The 26,110-nt window shown below is 30.0% G+C and overlaps 2 protein-coding genes across 11 annotated transcripts in view; one reads left to right on the plus strand and one right to left on the minus strand.

The window, feature by feature from the left end:
- The window catches only part of LOC142334128 (signal peptide peptidase-like), a 67,642-nt gene extending 52,644 nt beyond the window's left edge, over positions 1 to 14,998 (minus strand). Inside the window, exons 1-2 of one of the 9 annotated variants that reach the window (XM_075381868.1) lie at positions 10,036 to 10,475; positions 8,215 to 8,339 (exon numbers count right to left, since the gene is read on the minus strand). The gene's annotated coding sequence lies outside the window, so the exon portion shown is untranslated. Of the gene's footprint in view, positions 1 to 8,214; positions 8,366 to 10,035; positions 10,482 to 14,976 lie in introns of those variants that run through there. The other 8 variants (XM_075381871.1, XM_075381876.1, XM_075381874.1 and 5 more) reach the window with 8 other exon arrangements.
- Positions 10,884 to 26,110, plus strand: part of LOC142334127 (uncharacterized) — an 82,708-nt gene continuing 67,481 nt past the window's right edge. The window contains exons 1-2 of one of the 2 annotated variants that reach the window (XM_075381859.1): positions 10,884 to 11,124; positions 19,480 to 19,682. The gene's annotated coding sequence lies outside the window, so the exon portion shown is untranslated. The remainder of the gene's footprint in view (positions 11,125 to 19,479; positions 19,683 to 26,110) is intronic. The other variant, XM_075381860.1, reaches the window with a different exon arrangement.

Below are 26,110 nucleotides of genomic sequence, written 5' to 3' on the forward strand. Positions count from 1 at the left end.
GCAAGAAACTTCCAGTACTCCTCATATCAGTGTTCATGAACGGATTTTAAGAATTCATATAGATGCAAAATTTATGAAGGGATACTTTCCAATAATTGATAATTATATTTAATTTAGAAACAATTACGGAACCTATTTACAACTCTGAAGTATATGTACTTCTATAGCGACTATTAGTCTATACACAAACAAAAGAAAGTAATAAAATAAAATTTGATCACATTGATAAAGGCCATAAACTAAATTAAGTAAGCTCTATACTGCTAATTTCCTTCACTATTTAACTTTATGTAATGGTTTACAATAAAATGTAAATTAATAAAAACTGTATCTTTCATTAACATATGCTGAGAGAGCTAAAATTCTACACAAAAGACTAAAGCACTACCTGATTCAGTACCAGTAATATCTAACATGCACTATTCCAAAATATGTTAAATCAGAATATGAGAACTCAAGAAAATGATGGGAATAACTAAACTGTTTTTATTATAATTAGATACTAAACCATTTTACATCGAATCGTTTGTAATAGTAAAATCACAAATGACAAATTTATACCTAATTTACCATGACTTCATTAAAGTATTAAGTGATGTAACTATCAAATAAAGTTCTTGAATGAGATACAGAATGATCTTCAAAATTTAGAAAAAAAATTGAAATTATATATGATTACTAAAGAAATGGAAAGCACTAATTAATAAAGCTAAAGAACAAATTTTTTAATAGCAGTTTGAAAATTAATTGGATTGCTATTATTCTGTTTTTTATTAAAAGTTGGCTAAATTTTTTTCACATTAATGACAGCAAGAATAACTAAATTTAATAATTAATTATTAAACTGTTTTATTTCAATAAAAACTCCTTACCCTTTTCTTTCTCATACTTCAGATTTTTTAGTTGTATTTTTTTTTTCTGGCCTGACTTATTTATTCAACAAAATATACAAAGAATCATTATAATATACACCATTCAACTGCCAATATTTTTGGTGATCAGTTCTCACAAATTGATAGCTATTCTATTTTTCTGTTTTTGATAATCCTGCTTTCATTTTATTATTATTTTTTAATAATATTTCTAATTCCATATCACATTTTCTAGCTTAGAACAATATTACATTTATTTTTAAAAACTAATATGATTACAGTAAAAAAAGTTACAAATACAATCCATCAAATAGTAATGAAAAACAAAAAGTAAAATTCGTTTTAAAAATTAAATAAATAAAAATTTTCTGAAACTGATGAAGAATGATACACACATAAAAATGACCAGATGATCACTACAGTTGGCATAGAAAAGACAAAAACAATATAACAATAACACCGATAAACATAATTTTTGTTTCCTAACATGCGATTCATGATTTTAATCTTTTTTTTATGCTGAAAACGAATATGAACTCAGAATCTTTCTATCACCCACCATTTTTGAAAATTTTTTAAATTATAATTAAAGGATTTTTTTTTCATTTTTCAATGTATTATTAGCATTTTAAGCTTCTGTATTGTATTTTGTTAGCTCATTTTTTATTGTTTAACTTTGTTAACATAACTTATAAGCTATAAATAAACAATACTAGTCAAATAATTAAATCATATCATAGTTACATATTATTATATCATATCTAATACTGAAGAGTGAACCTTCATGGACAAGATTAATCATGTCTATGCAGGTCAAAACATGTAGCTGAAAACAGCTGTGTTGTTTGTATTAAGCACTGGATTTACGAATGAATTAATTTGGTTCAGTCTTATTGCTGTCATAAGTTTGTTAACAGTGCACTGTCATAATGCCTCAAAATTGTGTAAATGATGTGGATGCCTTTTGTTATGTATGTGGAAGTTCAAAGTACGTATAGAAAAAAACATTATAATTTTAATTAAAAAAGCATATCATTGTACTTTCAGTGTAAAATTTGTGTCAGGATAAGACGTGGGGTCCTCATATAGTACGCACTAATTGTTCTGCATATTTAAGAGGATGGCTTAAAGGTACACAGAAGGCCGTGCCATTTGGTGTACCTATGGTTTGGCGTGATCATGTAAATGATTGTTACTTTTGTTTAACAAGTGTCTGAAATTTCTAAAAAATCTAAACATACTGTAAAATATTCTTCACTGCAATCTGCAATCAGGCCTGTACCTTACAATGAAATTATTCCAGTTCTTAAGCCAACTGTGAATGTATGTTTCGAAAGCAGCGATGAAGAATCAGGCAGTGAAGAAGATAACAATGATTTTGATTTTGATTTTGAATTATTTTCCAATAAGCCACATCTTATATCACAAGGTGAATTAAATGACTTGGTTAGGAATTTAAATTTATCAAAATATCAACAGGATCCAGACTGCAAGGTTGGAATTTACTTCAAAAAAATATAAAAATTTACGGCTTTCAAAGCCGACAAAAAGAACTTTCTCAGTACTTTATTGATGAAAATAATTTGGTTTATTGCACAAATATTGGTGAGCTTATGCTGCACTTAGGGAAGTTCATAAACCTGAGGACTGGCAGCTTTTCATAGATTCGTCCAAGTATAGTTCAAAAGTAGTTCTACTACACAGCGATAACAAATATCCTTTGATACCGATCGCTTATAGTATTAATTTGAAAGAGACATGAAAAAATAAATTATTAAAAACATAGCTGGAACATATGTGGTAATCTGAAAGTTCTAGCTATTTTGTTAGGCATGCAGTTAGGCTATACTGCGAATCGAGCTAGGGATAAACATTATGTTACAAAGAGTGGAAGAAATGAGCAACTCCAAATGGTAAAAATATTATTCATGAGCACTTAGTTGAACCCAAAAAAATATTTTTACCCCCTCACCATAACAAGCTAGCACTAATAAAAATGTTGTAAAAGCAATGAAGATAGATTCTTCATTGCTTTATATACGAATGTTCGTATAAACATTGAAATTATGTTCAGTAACACTAACTTCAACAAAATTTTTTTTTAAAACACAAAAAAATTATAATCAACCTGTCTTACTAAAAAAAAAGTTTTGTTATTTGTGTCTGATTTTTCATTTTTTTGAGGTAATTAAACTCTTCACAATACAGACCCAATGCCATGTCAAATTGACGTCTAAAATTCTAGGAATGTTCTAGAAAAGTAACAATTTCAGAAACTTTAGTTACTAACTGTTTACAAAAACTAAAAATCTCATTCAGCAATTTGAGGTTAAAAGGCATAACTGAAATTTTATCATCCTCTTCCATGTGGGTAATAGAGGACTTCGTTATCAGTCTTCCAGTTATTTTTCTACAAGTTCTTTGTTTTTACTTTGTAGAAGTACTTGAATGTCTGATATTTCAATTTCGTTGAAACCTTGTCTTAAATTTCTTGTACTAGTGACACAATTTACAACACTATGTCATCACAGCCAAGGGCAAGTCTTCTAAAATACAGTCTGGCCTATATTGCATTACAAACTGACTATATTGACATTGAAAAACTGAATGAATGAAAGATAAGTATTTCTATTTCCTGTAAAAATCTGCAGAAATTAGGCCATAGTTAATAAGCTTTAAAAACAACGATGATCCCTTGATCTAATGACACGTGTGTTTGGCAACAGAAACAACACTTCTACATTAGGTTGTAAACATTTTATCTGTTCTGGATTTATAGAAGCATTATGTATTATATGTAGAATTTTAAAAGACAGTGACTAATACTTCGAATAAAGTTTTGTTAACTTTTGTTGAAACACATTCATTATTGAGTGGAGTCACTATATATAAAGTGGTTTGCAAAAAAACATTGGCTTAACATAAGTATGTTTAGGCCTAGAGCTGTATGTAGAAAAAAAGTCTTATATTGAAATATAGAAGAAATTCATGCAGTAGGAAAATGATAAGTGAAGGTTTAACCTTGACAGAATGTGTTTTGATTTTATTTTTTGCAGAGGATGGAATTGTCTGTCCATATTACTCCATGTGGATTGTCGTACTTGCTCCTAAGAAATCTTTTTTTTTTTAAAAGTGGATCATTATTTTTGAAAATAAATTAAGACAAATTTCTGTTGTGAGAAAGTGTGGTTTGTATGCATGAACAGTGTTCAGTATTAATATTAAATAAATCATGAAAAATATTTGACAGGATATGTTTTAATGGTATAGTACAGTGTAAAATGCAAATATTGTACTATATATAATATATATTTTTTTTTTATTATTGAAAAATCATATTGTTTTCAAGAATATTTTTTTTTTTTAATTCTCACGAATGCGAGTAAGCAAAGCCAAAAATATGAATCCCCAAATAGCAAGGGATTACTGTGGAGGATGGCTTCTTCCTTTTTTATTACTGTCGACAAAACATTACCTGATACCCAATCCCTAGAAGGTATACTGCTGGAGAGTAATGTAAAACCCCTTGCACAGAAAATCAAATTCATGAAGCTCCTTTTGCTCCCTCATTAGTATAGGAGATGTTACCAAACTTAAAATTGACCTTTGAATGTATATATTACTTTTATTCATGACAGTTCTGCTTCTTTCATTATGTTCCTTGTTATTCTAATGTAGTGATTTCCCCCAAACCATTCAATATCAAACACCAAAATCAATTTTTCTAAATAAAATTTTACAAGTCACAGCCAATTGCTACCCATATCACAGAACTTTCCTTTTTAATTGATACGAGCCAATTTCTTAGGTAAACTATTACCCAACACTAAACTCAAAAAATTACATTTTTAAAATGAATCTCTATTGCCTTCATATATTTGAACTCTATTGAGTTCAGATTTGAACTCCAAATGTTAGGCATACTGGCAGGAAATCCAAACATTCTTTTAATAATTAATCATTTAAATTCCCTAAATCTTGATTGTTTATATCCTCCATACTTGTACTAGAAAGAGAACTATGATTTTACCAAATAATTTTGACTGCACATTAATCATCATTGCCCTTTCCCTCAGATGAACCTTCACCTCTATCACAGAGTAACAGTGCCTCGCCTTTCATCTGAAAGATCATGGATTTGAATTCCAGTCAAGCATGCTTGGCTTAATATGTTAAAAGATTTCAATTCTATATTCCCATATACAACCTTCTAACCTACATGATGGATTAATCTATCCAAAATATAATGTCTAGATATTTCTACTTAAATAAAAATGATTCAAAAATGCTACTCTTCATTCAGTCTCAAATTACCAACTCAACCTAATACTTTTTTTTTTATAATTTGTTTAGTTAAAAGCAGTTTCCATCTATCACAATCAATTTTAAATTCATGTACCTTTTTTAAGATAAAACTTTTCACTCACTTCATAAAAATCATTCAAAAACAAAGCATATAATAATGGGGCCAAAACAGTGTTGTCTTACTTCCATTGATTTTTAAAATAATTCTTATTTATGGTACAAAGATGGAAACATCATCTTTGTACTAAGCATAATACTATCCGATTACATAACTTCTTTAACCCATTTAAAAATTTGACAAAACCACATTATATAATTAAAAATAACTCATTTACACCAATGTTACCAAAAGCTCCATTAAAATCAATGAAAACTTAATAAATCTTCTTACCTCCTTTAAGTGGTTATATTACTTTACGAACTTATAATAATTATATAAAGTTAAAAATATTGCTGACTGAATAGTATCACTTGTAAAAGCCAATTTGATAATGATTCAATTAGTATTGTTATCATTAATCTGTGCTAACTAATATTTTTACATTTCTGATATTTTAACATTTTGTGGTCACCTGCGTTTAAACACACCAAAATCTATGTAAAAATTTCTTGTAAGGAGCTTACACAGAGGAACTAAGCTCCTAGAGAATCTATGTAAGATTACGGAATTCTAATGCAAGTCTTACAATGTTCCTAGGTAAGCTTATAAACTATGTAAGTCTTCTTGTTCCTTCTTTTTTTTCCCTCTTTTTTCTGTTTCCTCCGGTAACTACCGTTTAGATAATTCTTCAGAGGATGAATGAGGATGATATGTATGAGTGTAAATGAAGTGTAGTCTTGTACATTCTCAGTTCGACCAATCCTGAGATGTGTGGTTAATTGAAACCCAACCAACCACCAAAGAACACCGGTATCCACTATCTAGCATTCAAATCCATGTAAAAATAACTGGCTTTACTAGGACTTGAACACTGGAACTCTCGGCTTCCAAATCAGCTGATTTGGGAAGACGCGTTCACCACTAGACCAACCCGGTGGGTTAGGGTCTTTATTACCCGGTGCTGCACAAAAGAACGCCATGAATCTCTTTTGGTACTACATACCTTGTAAAAGTAATAATTCCTGTGCTCTCTATAATTAGCAACAAGTATGGCCCACCATCCAGGATCACATTCTCATTGAGATGCTTGAGATGCCCTTCGTAAACAACAGACAGACTGTTTCAAATTAGTATATTCCTTATTCGACCACAACACTTGCCTCTATCGACTGGAACTACAGGGTATAGAGCACTAAGCAGTGTCAATAAAGGACGCCGATAATTTTTCTGCTAGGTTATCCAATTCCAAATCATTGACACTCCAAAACTTAAGAGTCTAACCAAGAGAGAATCCACAAATTTCTTCGCCTCTTTCTCTTACAATCCACTCTCACGTCAGACTTACCAATCTCTGAAGAATCAGTAATCACTTTGAAAGTATTTTCATCATCTGCAACTACCACAAGACCCTTCTTTGTTCGTCTTATTGGTTGAATCTTCAGGTTAGACTTCTTACTGCGAAGGGCTACCTGAAACTCATCCTTCAGGTCTTTACTAGTTTTGCTAGATGTCACTTCATTCATATTGACAAAAACCACTTCTGTCATCAGGACAGATTAGCTTCACGTCTCCTTTACCACCACCTCTCTTGCTACAACAGGCTTAGCAGCCAACATCTCTTATCCCTCAGCCAGCGCTGCTACAACTGACTTAAAATCCCTCACCTTAGGAAGAATCCTATCCCGCACACTTTTGGAGGCACTCCTTTGAGTTTCCAATAACTGAACAATTAAATCATAATTCTCCTCAAAGGAGAATTATGCTCGCACTGAGGTGGCAAAGGTACCTGCCTTTCTAAAGGTTTTCCCTGATTCTTGAACCACCTTAACCTCTTCAGCCCAGGTCGATGGCTCATCTTGCGACTTATCCTCCCTAGAAGAGAAGGAAGAGCCACCAAGCTGCAACACCTCACCAGGTTTAACCCACTTGGGCTTACCCTGTTTCTTAATGTCAGCTGTCTCAGACATACCCTCAATCAACAAACCACTATATAGTGAACTAAATGGGTAAATCCACAAGTACAAGAAATTCACAGCACTTAACACGGGTTGGATTGACTACATGAAAATTCAGGTAAGAAAATTTTCACGTAAAATCTCAGATTAAAGTCTAGTAGACATACAAACAGTCATTATCTTTTGCTAAACAAAGTGGGTGCACAATAATAAACACACAATACAAACTATCAACACAAACAGTTGCCAACACAAGACAGCTGTTTAAACAAATATGAAATTTCAACAAATTCAAAATTAACAGACCGCAAATTATTAAACATAGCAAAAACCAATAACAATAAATAAAAACTGACTAATAGACAGTCCCTGTGCCAATAGAGTAGTTCAAAGAAAATAAACCCACCCACTCCAACAGATAGCCTAGATAACCTACCTAGGCTAATTACGTAACCAAAAATTTGAAATAAAATACCCAAAGATAGAAACCAAAAACAAATGCCAAACCCTTACAAACAACCTAGTATAATAACTTCTGAATATTTTCAGAAACATAGCAAATAGTAACCAACTAGGTGGAACCCACACAAACCAGACTGTTTCCGCTGGCGTTGTGTATTTCTCTCTGTGTCAGGTCCATTTTAAATTGCTTACCTGGTAAAATATTCAAATTTTACAACCGGAACAATTAAAAACAAATCACCTGGAGCTTATTGAAATGTGAATTGTATCAACAGATTATAATACATACATTTAGTTATCACCAAATTTTCAAACAAAAATTTACTCTCACACACTGATAATTTATCATTTACACATAGCGTCAGTATTAATTAAATAGAACTAATAGAAATAAAAGCAATTTTTTTTTTATAACAGTAAAAGTAATAAAATATACATATATACAAATTACATACATATATTTATGAAATAAACAAGAGAGAAATCATGTTTATTACATGATCCAGTAATTAATACTTACATGACCTGGATAAAACCACATCTCTTCTTCTATCTTCATCGTGCGTAAATCATTTATTTGTTCATTGGTTCTCATATTAAGCTAGGTTGTGATGAAAGATCATCATTCAACAAGTTCTCAGATTCCTTTAAAAAAAAGGATAATGAAAAACCTTAAAAAAATATGAAAACGAACTAATATTAAATCATTTTTTTTATTCTACCTGCAACTTAATAATACCATTATATACATCATAAAATTCAATTTAAAATAGATATTTTTGGTAACAAATACCATTAAAAATCTAAGTCTAATTGCTAAAAATTATACAAAAATCAAGAATTAAGACAGAAATATACCAAAAAAAATAAAAAAGTTGTTTTAATTAATTTTTATATAAATTTTCTATCGATGAAATATAACACTAGTTATTAAAAATGTATACAGGTTTTATTTTCTTAATGTGTAGGTTGCAATTTGTTTAACTACAGAACATAAAATCAACACCACCAAGGCCAAATGAAACGCGGATGATATATATGTTATGAAAAGATAAACAGTGGGGCCCCAAATTTCCAGATGTCAAACTAACTGGACTTTTTAAATTCAGACTCGGCAATTTAAAAAAAAAAACAAATACATTATTTGAAAATTTTAACACTATTCAAATAGATCTTTGCTTCAATGGGAAGTTTTTTTATCAATCTTTATTTTACTGGGTTTTTTAACGGACTTTTCTTCAATTCATTTGCATTTATTGTTGGGTAAAGTTAACAAAAATAAAAGAACACACAGCTCGTATTTGCCAAAAGAAATTGGACTTTAATTAGAAAGAAAACAACTGAACTTATGTTAAATCATAGCCTTAAAAAATTAAAAGAAATTATGAAATAAACATAACTTAATTCTATATAAGAAATGTCAGCTGAATCAACATATGAATAATGATATTAAATGAGAAAATAGATGAATATACATTTTTCAAATACACATTTTGAAAATCAACAATTTAACAAGGCCTGAAAACAAGAGAACATAAAACACCCTATTTATAATTATATACTTAGAAAAACATAACATCAATAAACATAGTATGACTGGAAAACTATTTGCATTACTGACATATGCTGTAATATTGAAAAATTAGCAACGAACAAATGTCATTAACTTAGAAAAATAAACTACAGTACATCTTATTATTGGCACTGGCCTTTTCTGAATTATGAACATCATCAAACTTAACATTAAATAATTAAAGAATGTAATTCTAGTTTACTATAGAAGAAAGGCCACGATTATATTTCAGTATAAAAAAAGAGTTAATTACAATAATCAAATTGAAAAAAGTGAACATATAAATAGTTTATTTTAGTAAACAAGCTTTCTTGAAAATATAAAATTACAAAGAAGTCCAAAAACGTAACTTCACATCAGGAGTTATTTTCTTTAGATTAATTTAAGAGAAGTAATATGAATTCAGTTCATGAATAGATAATAATTAATCTCTGCGATTAACAAATTACATTAAACTGAATGATAGAGTCAAGTACAAATATAAACAAATTGTAATAAGTAAGCACATAAAATATGTTTGCACATGACATAACAACATAACCTTATATAAGCCACCTGGACTGCCTGTACTGAGTGCACTTAAGTGAATAAATGGTTTTTTAAACCCAACTTGAAAAACATAATGTACGATTTACTGAATGTTTCACAAATTTTACTAATAGCGTAACTGTTTACTATAATAAATAATGAAGGATTTGAACATCCCTTAATAACACACGAATATCGGTAAAAAATAAACTCGTGAAATTAAAGTGCACATATACATACAGTTATCCTTGGCGTAGTCTGTGATTAATTGAAAAGTTACCGCATTTATTATTCAACAGCTATCAGTCCCGTCGTATTTTTATTTGCAGACATGTACAACATTCTCGAGGGGAACCTTTTTAAAATTATTTTCAAACAGGTGGAATCCATCCTTTCCGCTACACCTACAGCAACATAAAAATCTTAAATGGCAATAGTTACATTTAATTGCATTAATTGACAACCCAAAAATGATGAACTTTGGTGAAAAGGAAGTACGAAGTACAGAAAGACATGGAGGAATTAGACGTAACCCGTGAAAACCTAAAAACGAAAACCGGAAACTATGAGAAATTAAAAAATAAAGAAACAAGATTCCTATCAAAACCCAAGAAAACAATAAGCCGGGTGTACTCTGAATAAGAAAGGGCAAGAAGATCTGAAACCCTTAGAAATTACTGGCAAAAAAGAAAAGCTGAAAAACAACAAATCAGCAAGAAAAGAAAGAACTTGCCAAAAAAAAAAAAAAAAAGAACTAAAGTGATCCATTATGGTCTTAAAAGTAATAAAAAAAGGGATAATTCAGTTTTCATTGTTTAGATTTTAAATTCTAAATCGAGAAATATTGTAGTCGCAAACATGAATAAAACTAGAATTGATAATAAAAATGGGCTTAATTCAAAAGAAATAATGAATAAGCCTTTGTTTTTATTAAATTATTTTATTTTATTATTTTATAATTAAATTATTTTATTTACTCTAAATAAAGTAGACACTAGTTTTTTTTTTGGCAGCCAAAGTGACAACACTGCAAAGTTACATATGGTTACAGCTGATTTATATTAGGTATTAGTCTAATGTTGCCGCATGAGATGTAAACAAACTTTTCGTGAAATGAGTTTTTCTTGTGCGTTACAAAAATGAGTGATACTAATTATTAGCAACGTTGTGCAATTAAGTTTTGTGTTAAACTCGGTGAGACTGCTACTGAAACTTTTTCAAAATTAAAACGGGCGTATGGAAATGATGCTCTGACACAAACTAAAGTTTTTAAGTGGTTTAAAGCATTTTCAAACTATTAAACATATTTGTACGTATAATCACCTACACGTACGTATATAAACTATTAATACCTATAATCGCCTCCATTGTTGAATATATAATTTAACAAATATATAGCAATCTATTACGTATACCGATCATTTTACATATTCTCCATATAACATTCATAAATATGTATTTAACATATAAGAGGGTATTCATAAAATATGTATTTAACATATAAGAGGGTATTCATAAAATATGTATTTAACATTAGTTATAAGAGGGTATTCATAAAATATGTATTTAACATTAGTTATAAGAGGATAGCTTACGTAAGTTATGTTCGGTTAGGTTATGTTGATACAAGGTGTGGCATTTGCACCCCATCGGTTGGTCACGTGGTGAACGCGTCTTCCCATATCAACTGATTTGGAAGTCGAGAGTTCCAGCGTTCAAATTCAAGTAAAGTCAGATTTGAATACTAGATCGTGGATACCGGTGTTCTTTGGTGGTTGGTTTCAATTAACCACACATCACAGAAATTGTCGAACTGAGACTGTACAAGACTACACTCATACATATCATCCTCACTCATCCTTTGAAGTATTATCTGAACGGTAATTCCCGGAGCCTAAACAGGAAAAAGAAAGGCATGGCATTTTCACACACGCTACAAATCATTCATCTCATCCTCTGAAGCAATACCTAACTGTGGATCCGGAGGTTAAACAAGAGAAAAAAAAGGGTTTTTTTTTTGTCTTCTTTATGTGGCTTATAAGTCTGATTCTTCTTTTAACTATATTTTTCCAAACGCTTCTTTCTTCATCTATTTGCCGCAACACCTCTTCATTTGTCACTTTATCCACCAGTCTGATTTTTAACATTCTCCTATAGCACCGCATTTCAAAAGCTTCTAATCTTTTCTTCTCAGTACTCCGATCGTCCCAAGTTTCACTTCCATATAAAGCGACGCTCCAAACACATACTTTCAAAAATCTTTTCCTGACATTTAAATTAATTTTTTATGTAAACAAATATATTTCTGACTGAAGGCTCGTTTCGCCTGTGCTATTCAGCATTTTATATCGCTCCTGCTTCGTCCATCTTTAGTAATTCTACTTCCCAGATAATAAAATTCTTCTACCTCCGTAATCTTTTCTCCTCCTGTTTTCACATTCAGCGGTTCATCTTTGTTATTTCTACTAATTTCATTACTTTTGTTTATTTTCATGCAATAGTTCTTGCCTAGGGCTTCATCCATGACGTTCATTGTTTCTTCTAAATCCTTTTTACTCTCGGCTAGAATTAGTATATCATCAGCAAATCATACCATCTTTATCTTCTCACCTTGTACTGTTAATTCGGATCTAAATTGTTCTTTAGCATCATTAAGTGCTAGTTCTATGTAAAGATTAAAAAGTAACCGGGATAGGGAACATCCTTGTCGTACTCTCTTTCTTATTATGGCTTCTTTCTTATGTTCTTCGATTATTACTGTTGCTGTTTGGTTCCTATAAATGTTAGCAATCCTTCTATCTCTGTATTTGAACCCTATTTTTTTTAAATGCTGAACATTTTATTCCAGTCTACATTATCAAATGCCTTTTCTAGGTCTATAAATGCAGAGTATGTCGGTTTGTTTTTCTTTAATCTTCCTTCTACTATTAATCTGAGGCCTAAAATTACTTCCCTTGTCCCTATGCTTTTCCTAAAACCAAATTGGTCTTCTCCTAACACTTCTTCCACTCTCTTCTCAATTCTTCTGTATAGAATTCTATTTTTGATGGATTTTTGATGCATGAAAAAAAGGTTATGTTGATATAATATAACCTAGTCGGAGGCGGTCCCTCGGACCCCCTCCCACCAAAAATGGTTTGACCCCTTTCTTGGGGATTTCCCGCAAGCCAGAAATGCAACACTTGCTTATCGCAATCCAAATGCATGCGTAGACAGTTAAATGGCATTCCAAGAATCTTCATAAAGTTTTCAAGTTCTTTTGCTAGATCAGCTAGTGCTGAAAAAGGGGATGAACTAAAATTCTTAGCGATAAATTATGATAATAAATGTTCTGAATCTGTCCTCCAAGCGGAGTATCTTATTTGGTGCGAGGAGATGATGTCATTAAATTTAAAATACGATCTAGAAATGATTGAAATATTTGATCGTTGCAATAAATAATATTTTATTTATTGCAACGATCAATTTATATGAGAATATCCATTTTCTCATACATATATAAAATATATATATATATATATATATATATATATATATATATATATATATAATTTTTTAATTTGAATTCAAAACTTTTCGGGATTGCAGAGAAAGGCGCTACTACCCGCCATGAAGTGTGTGTGTGTGTGTGTGCGCGCGCGTGCGCTTGAGATCAATGTCAACAATTTTCATGTTTTTTTTATTATTTTCTCATTAGGTTTTGTCGTTTCATACAAAAAAAGAAAATTCTGAAGCCTAAACTATGTACATTAAGACAAAAATAAAGCCTGAAGTTTGCAACAATTTTTGCACGATAATTTTTTTTTGTACATTTTAATACGACTCGGTCCTCCATGCTATGTTGGTTAAAAAAAAAAAAAATCTATCACTGTAACTACCAATTTTGTATTCGCTTGAGTATTCCATTTATTGTATATTAAATTTTAAATTAATGTAATTATAATATGTAATGTTAAATTACATAAATTTTAAAATACGAGAATATGAAAGATTAATACAATTTTGAGTCTTGTGTTTACAAAACTAATCGGTTTTAAAAGTAAAGCGCTGCTGAAAGGTGCCGAATCCCCAATCAGCCTTTGTATTTTTAACATGCCAAAAAAATGCCAAAAATAATTTAATGTTGATTCGCTGTCGATTCAAATTTGTTAATAGATGGAATTTGACGCGTCAATTGAGTATTTCTTTAGTACGAGGAAGACATAACAATTTTTTTTGACACGCTGTTTGTCTGGCAACGTCTTAGCAACGGTTGCTATAAAACTGAATTCTCCTTCCTCACCAGTTCATGGTTAGACAGTTAGAACTTAAATGCATCTTTATTTCACCCGCTATGTATCTGGCAACTCTGTACCAACGGTTGCTGTACCATCGGAAGGGGATTCGGTCCCCCTCACTTCATGTACATTCAACCGTTCAAGGTTAAACAGTTACCACTTTTAACGTGTTCCATATACTATAATTTATCACCAACGCCTTTATCAATGATTTATTTTTTTTTTATATTCGTTGTGGCCATTGTTTCGATTGAAATTATTGAAAAAAATGCTTTAAGTCAGGAATTGAATTGAGACATGTTACGTTTTTTTTTTTGTGTTAAAAAATTAAGTGTTTTGCACTATATTCCTATCCTATTAAACGGCATTTGTATTTGTGTCTGTGTGTGCGTCCCCCTTAGCTTAGCATTGGAATGTACCGATCACTAGCGGAAAATCTCGTTCGTTAGTACATGTCTCATGGTCAGGTCTATACTTGTTTCATTATTATACCGTATACATAACGATATATAAGCGAAATATATATCGACGTTCTGGGAAAATTTAGTACTTTTTAACCGGATCCGAATTTTTACCATTTTACCTTTTTAAAATATATAGCTAATTTATTAATCACCAAATGCAGACACAGATAAGATTTTGTTATTAACAGAAATCTAGATTTTTTTTAAAAACAAAAATCAGAATTTAAATAAAATATTGACACCCGAAATAATTAATAAGTAGCAATTATTAGAGGACATTTAAATAGAAATTAAATACAAAAAATTTAGTCTACAAAAGAATCGGAAACCTCTCTTTTAGTGTATACTAAAAGAGAAATGTATAACTTGAAAGCAAATTATTTTTATTATGTATAAAGTAATCTATATATAAATTTTATAAGAATTTTAAAAGAACTTACCTGGTTTACATGTTGAATTCTTTTCTGAAAGGTCGTTTAGATTCGTTTAAAATATTCCTAAATATAATAATGTTCGCCAAATACAAATAATCAAGTAAACAAAATTTGATACGGCTTTGATAACGACGCTACAAATCGTAAAGAAATATTATTTGGTGTATTTGACAACTTTAATCGTTAATAACAGTAATACTAATTTAACAAATTATCAGAAAGAAAAGATTAGATTATATATATATATAAGTTTGGTTTATTTTTTCTACATTGCTTTATGTAATGGAACAGGTAATAATATTATAAACAATAATAATTTTTCATCAACTTAACACATTTTGACACACGCAGTTCTTTTTTGTTGACGAATTATGGCGCGAACAGATGGAAGGACAAGAGTCGGAACATTCTAGAAATTGCTATCTGGTCCCATTCACGTGCACACTCCCTCACAATCATCACTACGTACAAAGTTATCACAGGAAGTAAATTTTGTTCAGAGCCATCTTTTTATTTTACTAATGTTAATTTTTTATTTATTATTACTTCCTTATACTAATAATACAGATTACTGAATTCATTAGTTTTAATTTTCGAGTTAATAGTTTTTAATTCCTTGTACGAAGTAAAGAAAGTATATTATGATCGTGAAAAATTTTCAGATTTCAATGGAAATATCCGTTTTGACCATCCCTGAATCCATTTTTACTAGTTTTGGCGTGACGTCTGTTTATATATATGTCGCATAACTCAAAAACGATTAGCTTTAGATGATTGTAATTTTTTATTTAGGACTGTTGTAACATCTAGTTGTACACTATCCCTTTTGATTGCAATCGACTGAACAAAAAGTGCCGAAAATCAAAAAAATTGGGAGTAATAAGCCCTCATTGAGAGCTTTTCAACGATATATCATAAGTATATATATATATTTCACTTATTTTATATTATGGACGATAACTGCCGTAATTTTGCGCCAATCACTTTCAAATTGATACAAAAAATATAACTGCCCAAAATCTCGATCGAGTTCGTTAATGGGAAAAATCGGACTATGGGAGTGGAAATGGAGTGGGTATTTCGAGAAAAACAAAACATCGCTATAACTTTCTTATTAAGCAAAATATTGAACTTCTGTTCAAGTTCATATAAGGGCCTAAAATATATGTAAGTAAAGTTTTTTGATATCACCAACGATTGGCCCATGGGGTGGAAAAAATGGGGTTTTGAAGACAAAAAAAAAATCATACCTCCCTTAATAGGCACAATTATCGAATCGGTTTAAAGTGATCGTTATTCCTCTAAACATTACCTAAAACTTTTGTCAGAAACAATTTTTGATATGACCAACCCTTACTTACGGCAAGGGACGACCAAAATATTGCCGGAATTGTAAAATGGGCTAAAATTCTCGTACGCGCTAAACATGTGAAACTTTTTTTCACGTGCAAATTATTTTTGTATCGAGTAAATATGAAGTTTTTCTTTACATTAAGGTGGAAATCTTTTTTATCCCCTATTTAGCACCGGTGAAATCTACATTCGCCTTCCGGCTTGCCGAAAGGTTTTTTTTTATATTATAACACTTTTAAACTACTTTCATATATAATAACGAATCATATTATTTATTATTTTACTATTATTTAAAAAAAAAAAAATTAAAATCGTGTTAAATTCTCTATTTGACAATATTGGTATTTATCGTTTATGTATTAGTGTTAAAAACTTAAAAATCATACTTGATAACTTTTTTGTTTATTTTAATTTTGTTAGTAAAATTATTATTATTATGAATATTTAATTATTAATATTTATTATTATTATTAATTACTATTATTTTAGTTAGTCAAATAATCACTGATCTTATACATCCGACCTCTCAGACTTAACCGGACTTACATATTTTATTTATCCGTAAAATTTACATAAATTATTGCTTGTTTTAAGTACTCGAATTATCAGAGAGATTTTCTTGTTACAAAATTGTGATTCAAATTAAATATAATCTGAGATTAATGTTTATTAAAACGTCGATTATTCGGACCTCCATATCTCAAACATTTTTCGACTAATTGCGGGGCCTTTTATTCGGAGGTCCCGGGTTCGAATTCCGATGAGGCATGGCATTTTCACACGCTACAAAATTCCTATCTCATCTCATCCTGTGATGCAATACATAACGGTTGGCGCTGTGGAAATGAAAAAAATTGTAGATACTGTGTATGTTGTCAATACGAGTAAAATAAATTAATAAAAAAAAGCTGGTTAGTTAGTGTAACATAACTTATATAAATCATACTGCATCATCTGCGGAACTGCTCGGCGACGGCTGTCTACAATCCCGTTGCTACGAGTGGTACCCCCACCCTTCACAACAGCTGTGTTGAAGGTTAAACTGCATAAAGCAATTTTAACAGTATAATAATTAACGAATTTATAATACTGACTAAAATAGAGTCTTTCTATTTTTCTCACACCACCCGGCATTTTTATTTATTTATTTTGTATTTTAAATACACGTATAAGCAGCACGGATGTAAGTCAATAATATCGAAACTTAGTTCTTCAATATCCTTTTTCGTTTTTTTTTTAATTAGCTCTAAATAAATAAATTTAACTGTATGGAGACTAAATTGATTCTAGGCGAAATATTTTATAAATATTATAAATGCGATTATGTTTTGAAAAGGATTATGTTGTGAGAGTCGAACCCAGGATCTTCAACTTAGATTTTTTTTAATATTGATACTCGGATATACATTACGAATTGAACTACTTACTATCCAAACCGGGAATTGAACCCGAAACCATTCAGCATATCTCTCGATTTTTTAAATATTGTTTTTTTATCGTTAATAAACAGTATTTTTGAATGAAACTGTGTTAAATAAAGGAAAACTCCGTTTTTGGGGGAAGATCAAGTCTATTCTTTAACGTTATGTAATATTTATTTTAACGTTAAGTATGTGATTTTGTGCGGAAACGAAGAATCGAAATCGCGACTTTCAATTTGTCAGTCTTTTTTTTTTTAAACTGAGAATCGAACCTCCAGATTTTCATTATTTAAATCCTTTTTCTTTCGTTTTTAATCTTTTTACGAACTTATTTTTAAAAAAACTTACATCAGAAAAATTGAACTCTGTGGTAATCAAATTGAGTTTAAATTTTTTTTTAATAACGATTATGCGTGCAATTGATAACAACTCTATAATCGAATCTTCAATTTAATTTTTTTTTTAACGCATAAAACTCCCTACAAGTATTACATATATGGAGTGATTCCCGAGCTGTAACCGAACCCTAAAAATTAAATATAAATTTAATACAAAAATTTAAACTTTTTTAAAAAAAATTCCAAATTTTTTTTGAATAAAGGACGTTTAAGAAATTATAACGAAACGAACTGGAAATTATATGAGGCTTTAACTCGACGAGTACAAAACCTGACTTTTTCTGCTCGCGGAAACGATAATACTATTTTAATTCAATAATTTATTGTTATTAAATATTCACCATAATATTAGGTTGGTGGTTGTGTGTAGAAGTACGGTATTTCAATTCTAAAGCGAATTAAAATTTAAAGCCTGACAGGGATATGAACCCGGGACCTTTCGGATAAAAAGGGAAGACATTACTACTCCACCTCGGCGACTGGCGAGGTGATTAGTTGATACGTGCTGAAGTATTAATTACCTGTGACTTTCAGTATAGTCAGTTTCACTATTGCGTTACCGAGGTGACAAATCGATTACAAAAATGCAGTGAGACGCGAAAAATTATAAGTTACTTTGTAATATCTAAGTATAATTTTTGAGATAAATCCATACTAAATGTGTGTTTGCACGTTTGTGTTCGCGCGCCTTTTTGTATTATAGACGGGCTGGGCTCTACTGTGAAATACGGTAGTCGGCTTGCTGAGATAAATTTAGAAATAATCCTTTTATATCATAACCCCCTTATGTACTCATTAATATTTCTTATCTATATTAAAATAAATGATCCTGTTTTTTTTTGTTTTTTTTCTCTGTGACTAAAGACGATATGGTCTAAGTTATTGTAAAATTGTGTTCAGATCCTGACAGGGAATCGAACCCGACACCATTGGTGTAGCAGGTAAGCATACTACTTTATGTGACACTAAAGTGGTGACGTAACATTTTTATTTTCGCTATTACTTTTTTTATAAACTTTTGGGCGCTCTCTAGTTTTTTTTAAATTAAAATAAAATATGCGTGAGTGTAAATTATATCCGTAAATTGAATATTAGGTAAAACGAAATAACTGAAAACCTTAACATTACAGTTTAACGTTGGTTACGTTCCTTTGTTAACTTTGTATACATAGGTTTAAGCGAAAATTTGGTTTCAATTATTATTTTGTAAAATTAAAAGTTTTCAAATCTGTAAAACATTAATGCTATACTGTCGGTTATTATTATGAGAGGAGAAACAGTACAGTGTAGGCAATACATTTTAGTTGTCGCGCTAATTTTCATAATTTATTTTGCAGGTTTGTTGCTCGGACGTAGTTTGAAGCGACAGAGAAATAACGTGCGTGGCAGAGAACGAAAGCTTATGGAATCTAGCGACATTACAGATTGCGCTGTGATATGCAGTTCAATTTGGATCCTCGTGTCTGCGGTCATTCTTGTTTAACTATTTCTTATACGTTGTTTATTTTGTTTTGGTTAATGACCTTCATTATTGATCGAGGTAAGTTTTTTTTAATATTAATATTGTTTTAATGTAGCTTAAAATAAGTGTTATTATTTTTGTTTTCTTATCACATACTGTAATATTTGCAGTTTATAAAATAATATTGCGTTTTTAACCTAGAAGAATAATTTTTTCAAAAATAATATCGATCAAGTTGATGCCACTACAACGTTTTAATTAAATTGTACAATTATAAAGATTATTATTTTTTAAGATATTGTAATTAATTTTAATTTTTTTATTTACAAAGATACTAAAAAAAAAAAGAACAAATTCACTTTAATCAAACCAGACTGTTTTCATGTTTTACACGGATTTGAATACTAGATCGTGGATACCGGTGTTCTTTGGTGGTTGGGTTTCAATTAACCACACATCTCAGGAACGGTCGAACTGAGAATGTACAAGACTACACTTCATTTACACTCATACATATCATCCTCATTCATCCTCTGAAGAATTATCTAAACGGTAGTTACCGGAGGCTAAACAGGAAAAAAAGACTGTTTTCATGTAACCCGACACGATACTTGAAAAGTAGAGAGGCAGCGGTATTTTTTTAATCTACTACTATTGCTCTTTTCCTTGACTTTTTTCATTCATAAAAACTATAATTTTTTAATTTATAAAGAAAAAATCATTAACAAAAGTATAAAGAAAAGTTTATACTGGATTTACTCATAAAAATAAATTTTCAAGTAATTAGCTGCAATTAATATGTTTAATTTGTAACTCGCTAGTTCGATTTTATTTTTACAAAACTGTTGATCATTTTATGAAAAAAATTGATTACGATAACTTTTGTTATTAATTTTGTAAAAGTGAAACAAATAATTATATCGGTAGAATAACTATCTGATGTAGACTTAATTAACTATCTGATGTAGACATTAATTTGTCGCATTCTTTTTTGCGATTGTGATATTTATAAACCGTCTCTGGTATAGGAGGTACCAATAAGAATTGCTTTCTCTGATAGTAATGATGTTCGGTATATACAGCCTTCGTTGAGGTGAAAGAAGTGAAGGTGTCATTTGTACGACTGAACATCATTTCAGTTTCAGTAGGTTAGTACCTTGTTACGTGACAACATATGTTAGCTAAGTAAAGTATTTAACGGGAAACGGCTTCTTCCTAATTCTTCTTAAAGAATTTGCTAGCCGTAACTCGATTACAAACTGTTTTCGGACGTATGTTTGTACGAACCCTTCTTTTTAATTTCAAGCTCTAAAATCGGTTCCCAAATTATTTCTCTTTACTCCTACATCATCTTGTGTTTATATATATATATATATTTAATTACAAAAATTAAAATATAAAGTAAAAATACGCAAATATAAAATGTATAGTTTACATTTTATAAAATTACCTTTTTAAAAACATCATTTATGATAAAATAATTTCTTCACTAAAAGTCTTAATGAAGTTTGTAAATTCGATGCGACGATCAACTTGAACGTTTAAAAAATTTAGACGGGATTACTCTCCTCTTTCAATGAGAAATATAATTTTTGTAATTATGAAATAATTTCATAGAATCTATACACATACATAAAAAAATATGTCAGAGATTCGAATTAAATTTGATTTGACTATATTTATTCCTTATAATATTTAACATAACTAATAAATAAAATAAATATCTTGGAGGTTGGAAATTGAAAGTGCCCTTGAGGCACTTTCAATTTCCAACCTCCAATCACAAGTTAGATCCGATAACGAAATTATTATCCACTATAGTGCGGTAAGAAATTAAATGATCTTTATACCCTTCAAAATTTACGCGCGCACACGCACCCACAGAGAGAGAGAGAGAGAGAGAGTGTGTGAGTGTTAGAGAATTTTCGCGCTGTCTGGGACAGAGTGAGGTTTAAGAGACGGGGTGATGATAGTGATTGTGATGTTTTATTACTTTCCAAGAGCGACTCTTATTTTGATAATCGTATTCTCTAAATAAGTATATAATTTCGTATCAAATTCTTACGGTATTTTGTATTTCACTTTTAGTCGTTTCTGAAATATTAAATTTCGTATTTTAAAATGTTTGAAATTTATCGGTGATAAATTATAATTTTAAACTTGAATTTACGAAAATAAAGAGTAAAAACAAAAATAATAGTAATGTGAAACATGGGCAAAAGATACCAGAATTGCATGTAGTACAGGTAGACAGAAAGTTCTGTGTTCAAATTTCGGTCAGAATTGGCTTTTTTATACGCTCTATTAAAATTTGAAATAAAAGTAAGTGACGAACTGAATGTCGGTCTATTGCCCGTACAAATAAATAAATAAATGTATTGAATATTAATACGTGTTAGGAGTACATTAATAAAGATAATGTGAAGCTACTATCAACCGTTGGTAGCCGCGATGCTGTGGAGATAACACCGTCCTTCCTCTCCGACAGATTAATCGCTGAACGTTAAACGCTTCACTAAACACATATCTTACACGCTGCAACATAAATCATATTCTGATAAATAATTAAACAAATCTATAATATACATTATATTAAATTAAATTAAAAATTCCAACGGCGAATGAAATTCGAACCCCGGACCTTCCGGAAGATTCCATCTAGGAGATCGATCGGCAAGCGGTTTAGTTGATGCTTGTTGAAGTATTAAATAACATTACATTTTCTGTTCTTATAAACTTAAAGGATTACGTAAATGTAGGTTGCTTAGCTTCTAAAGCAACATTGTTGTATTTATCTGGTCGTCTCTTACTTTTATTATTAGAACCTTAAATATAATCGAGTTAATTACAAGTTTTACATATTCATTTTTTTACCCTTTAATGCTATATTTCATTTTATAACATTTTATCATATTAAAAACGATCAGTCGATGTATTTGTTAGCGTGTTGCCTTCTAAATGTGCCAGTCTCGGGTTTGATTCTGGACAACAATTTGTGTTTTATTTAAAATCTTATTAATTTCATTTATTGCATATTCTTCGCTCGTTAATATACACGTGTAGGATATTACAAGGTCGAATTATAAATAAAACTGGAAAATTTTTATCTGTTATTACGTAATATTAGAATCTTTTTTTTTTTGTAAATTACTTTACAAAACGGATAAACTTTATCGTAATATTTTTAATAAATTTATTAAAATTAAGGAGATTAATTATTATTTTAAATAAAATGTAATAAATATAAAATAATCGACAAGTCTTTATTTTTTTAATTATATCGAACGTCTATATTAGAAATAGAGATATTAATATTGTTGCTCGACAGGAATACACACACGTACGCAAGTTTACGAATCGACGGAAGAGCTCGGCGACGTGCTCTCTACAATCCTGTTGCTATGAGAGGTCATCAACCCTCTCTATCAAACAACAGCTGTGTCCAAGGTTATACTGCAGCTGCCGTCCCGTACACGCGGATGTGCGTAAAGCGCATTGTAACAAATATCATAATTAACGAATTTACAATACTGAATAAAATAAAGCCGTTAGGTTCATTACTTTCTCACACCCTACGGCCTTTTTATTTTAATTCTTTTTTTTTTTTTTATTTTATGCACAGTACTTTTGAACGAAACTGTTAAATAAAATAAAACTGTGTTCTGTGTTCTTTTGTATAATTTTAAGTATATTGGTTAACGTTATTTAATATTTATTAACATTAAGTACGTGATTTTGTGCTGAAACCGGGAATCGAAATCGCGACTTTCAACTTGTCATTCTTTTTTTAATAGGTGATACCTAAATAAAACCGAGAATCGAACCCCACAAACTTTCATTACATCAATATTTTTGATGTAATGTCTAAATTTATTAATTTATTTTTTTATAAGGATTATGCGTGCAATTAATAACATTTTTATAATCGAATCTTCAATTTATTATTATTTTTTTAATGCACAAAACTCATACAAGTATTACATATATGGACTGATGCACTAACTGTAATCAAACCATAAAAATTAAATATAAATGTATTAGGTATTAACGTGTTAGGAATAGCATTAAAGATTACTAGGTCGAATTGTAAATAAAACTGGAAAAATTTTATCTGTTATTATGTAATATTAGAATCTTTTCTTTTTGTAAATTACTTTACAAAACTGATAAATTTAATCGTAATATTTTTAAAAAAATTATTAAAATTAAGGGAGATTAATTATTATCTTAAATAAAATGTAATAATAGATATAAAATGATCAACAAATCTTGATTTAATTTAATTATATCGAACGTCTATATAAGAAATATAACAGGGATATTAACTTTGTTATTAGACAGAAATACACACACACGTACGCACATTTACGGTTGTATTTGAATTGTTGTACCATCGCGTGACCAGTACTGTCCGAGGGTAGCCAATCAGAGTGAAGTTAGCCACCTGCTGCATTTGTTTCATCTCCCCCCTCACCCCGCAGTCTTCAGACTGACAAGTTGTTTTTGCGTCATCCCAATAAAATTAAACAAAAAAATAATTACCTCTGACAGCGTATGAACGATACAATTTTATAAATTATTGTTTTATTTTTTTATCATTGACTATCGAACTATTGTTTTTCTATTAAAGCATTTATTACTATAAGGAATTTACTTATTACATTTATTTTATTTATATTTAATTTTTTTTATTAAACACTTCGCTTTTATTATAATCTGAATTTTGTTTAATCTAGCACAAATTATGTATTACAGTAAATAAATTTGTACCTTCAAAACTAGATTTAACTAACATACAATCTAGTTTTGAAGGTACAAATTTATTTACAAGAGGTTGTTGATGAAGATTTCTATTATTTAATAAAATCTAATGTTACAGCTTGATAAAACTATAAGTGTATATGTCTTTATCAGTAATGCAAGAGTTCGCACGCACGCACACCCGCGTCTAATGTTTGACGTAGCAGAACTGCGGTTCAAATTTAGTCTCTCTACAGAGATATTCAACATTTATAGTGAATCAATGTAGATGTTGATCATATGATAAAAAATGTCACACCCTTACCGTGAATCGAACTGACTAACAGCTACACACCACCGCACTACACTATTTGATTGTTCTGTCGCCTAAAGTTATTCATCTACTTTCAATCGAGACGTGAAAGTAAAAGATACCTCTATAAATTTTTCTTTTGGGGTTTAATTAAGTTAATAAATAATTTTTTATTCCGATTAGTGTAGAATAATATATTATATAAGAGTATATAATACTCGGGAACGCGTAAATACGCTATTTCATTAATAAAAAAAAGGAACTGTCCCGGAATTTGTGCGGATGGATCAAGGGAAACCGTGGTAAAACCTTAATCAGGTCGGCATGACAAATTTCACTATCGATTAAAAAATAAAGTTAGGTTCGATTAAAGTCCATAAATATAAAAACAGATGAAATAATATCGAGATAACTAAATTAAGCGACTAAATATATAATAATTCACAATTCAAAAGGCGTTAATGAAAATGGTTTATATTTGTTTACACGGTTAACAGGATACAGGAAATTGAGTTTTTTTTTTACTTTTTAATCGGTATAATTTAAAATTTTATCGACACAGTAATATTGTTTATGTAGAATGAAATAATTTGTTTTTAAATAAACAACCGATGTTAAATTTTTTTTTTGAAACGGTTCAGTAACGGAAGTATAATGCGGGAAATGTACACATCTTTTGTCTTTTAACCCGTGATTTCTCAGAAACTACTAAAAATACAGTTCTCAAACCAATTTCTTTCGATTTTTCACTTCAGATTTTATAAAGAAAAGAAAAACCATCGCGTTTACTCTTTTATTTGGATCTACAGTCTGGCTGAATTTTACCAAACTGGCAAGAATTAAGGCAAAACATTTTCTCATCTCTCTCTCTCTCTCTCTCTCTCTCCCCCCGTCTCTCACATAGACAAGCACAATTTGTAGAAGCAGATAATAAAAAAGAAACTATTAGATAATCATTTAAGTAATAATTTATTTGTAGGCTGTACTTAACAATTTACATTTATACGAACAACATGCGTGGGGATAAAGTCATTAAATTTAAAATACGATCTAGAAATAATTGAAATATTGAATCGTTGCAATAAAGAATATTTTCCGAATATCCATTTTCTCTTACAAGTTTTAGCGACTCTTCCGGTAACATGTAATAATGAATGCTAGTTCTCCACAATAGAGTCAGAATGATTGCGCGTAATAAGACGGGGGATGGAAGATTATGTTCATTAGTTTGTTTGTCAGTACATAGAAATATTACTATTAATCCTGATGAAGTTTTAGATATTATGGCGAGAAAGAAAACTCGACGATTAGCGTTATAATAACTCATAACTTTTATTGGAGTGTAAATGTGTGAGTGTGAAGTATGAAAAAAATGATATACTAACATTATGATTCTTATTTGCGTAGTAAATTATGTATTAAATCTATTCAAATGTTTCGTGTTTCTCAAATG

This window comes from Lycorma delicatula, chromosome 13 (genome assembly GCF_047948215.1).
Source record: "Lycorma delicatula isolate Av1 chromosome 13, ASM4794821v1, whole genome shotgun sequence".
Taxonomy (NCBI): Eukaryota; Metazoa; Arthropoda; class Insecta; order Hemiptera; family Fulgoridae; genus Lycorma; species Lycorma delicatula.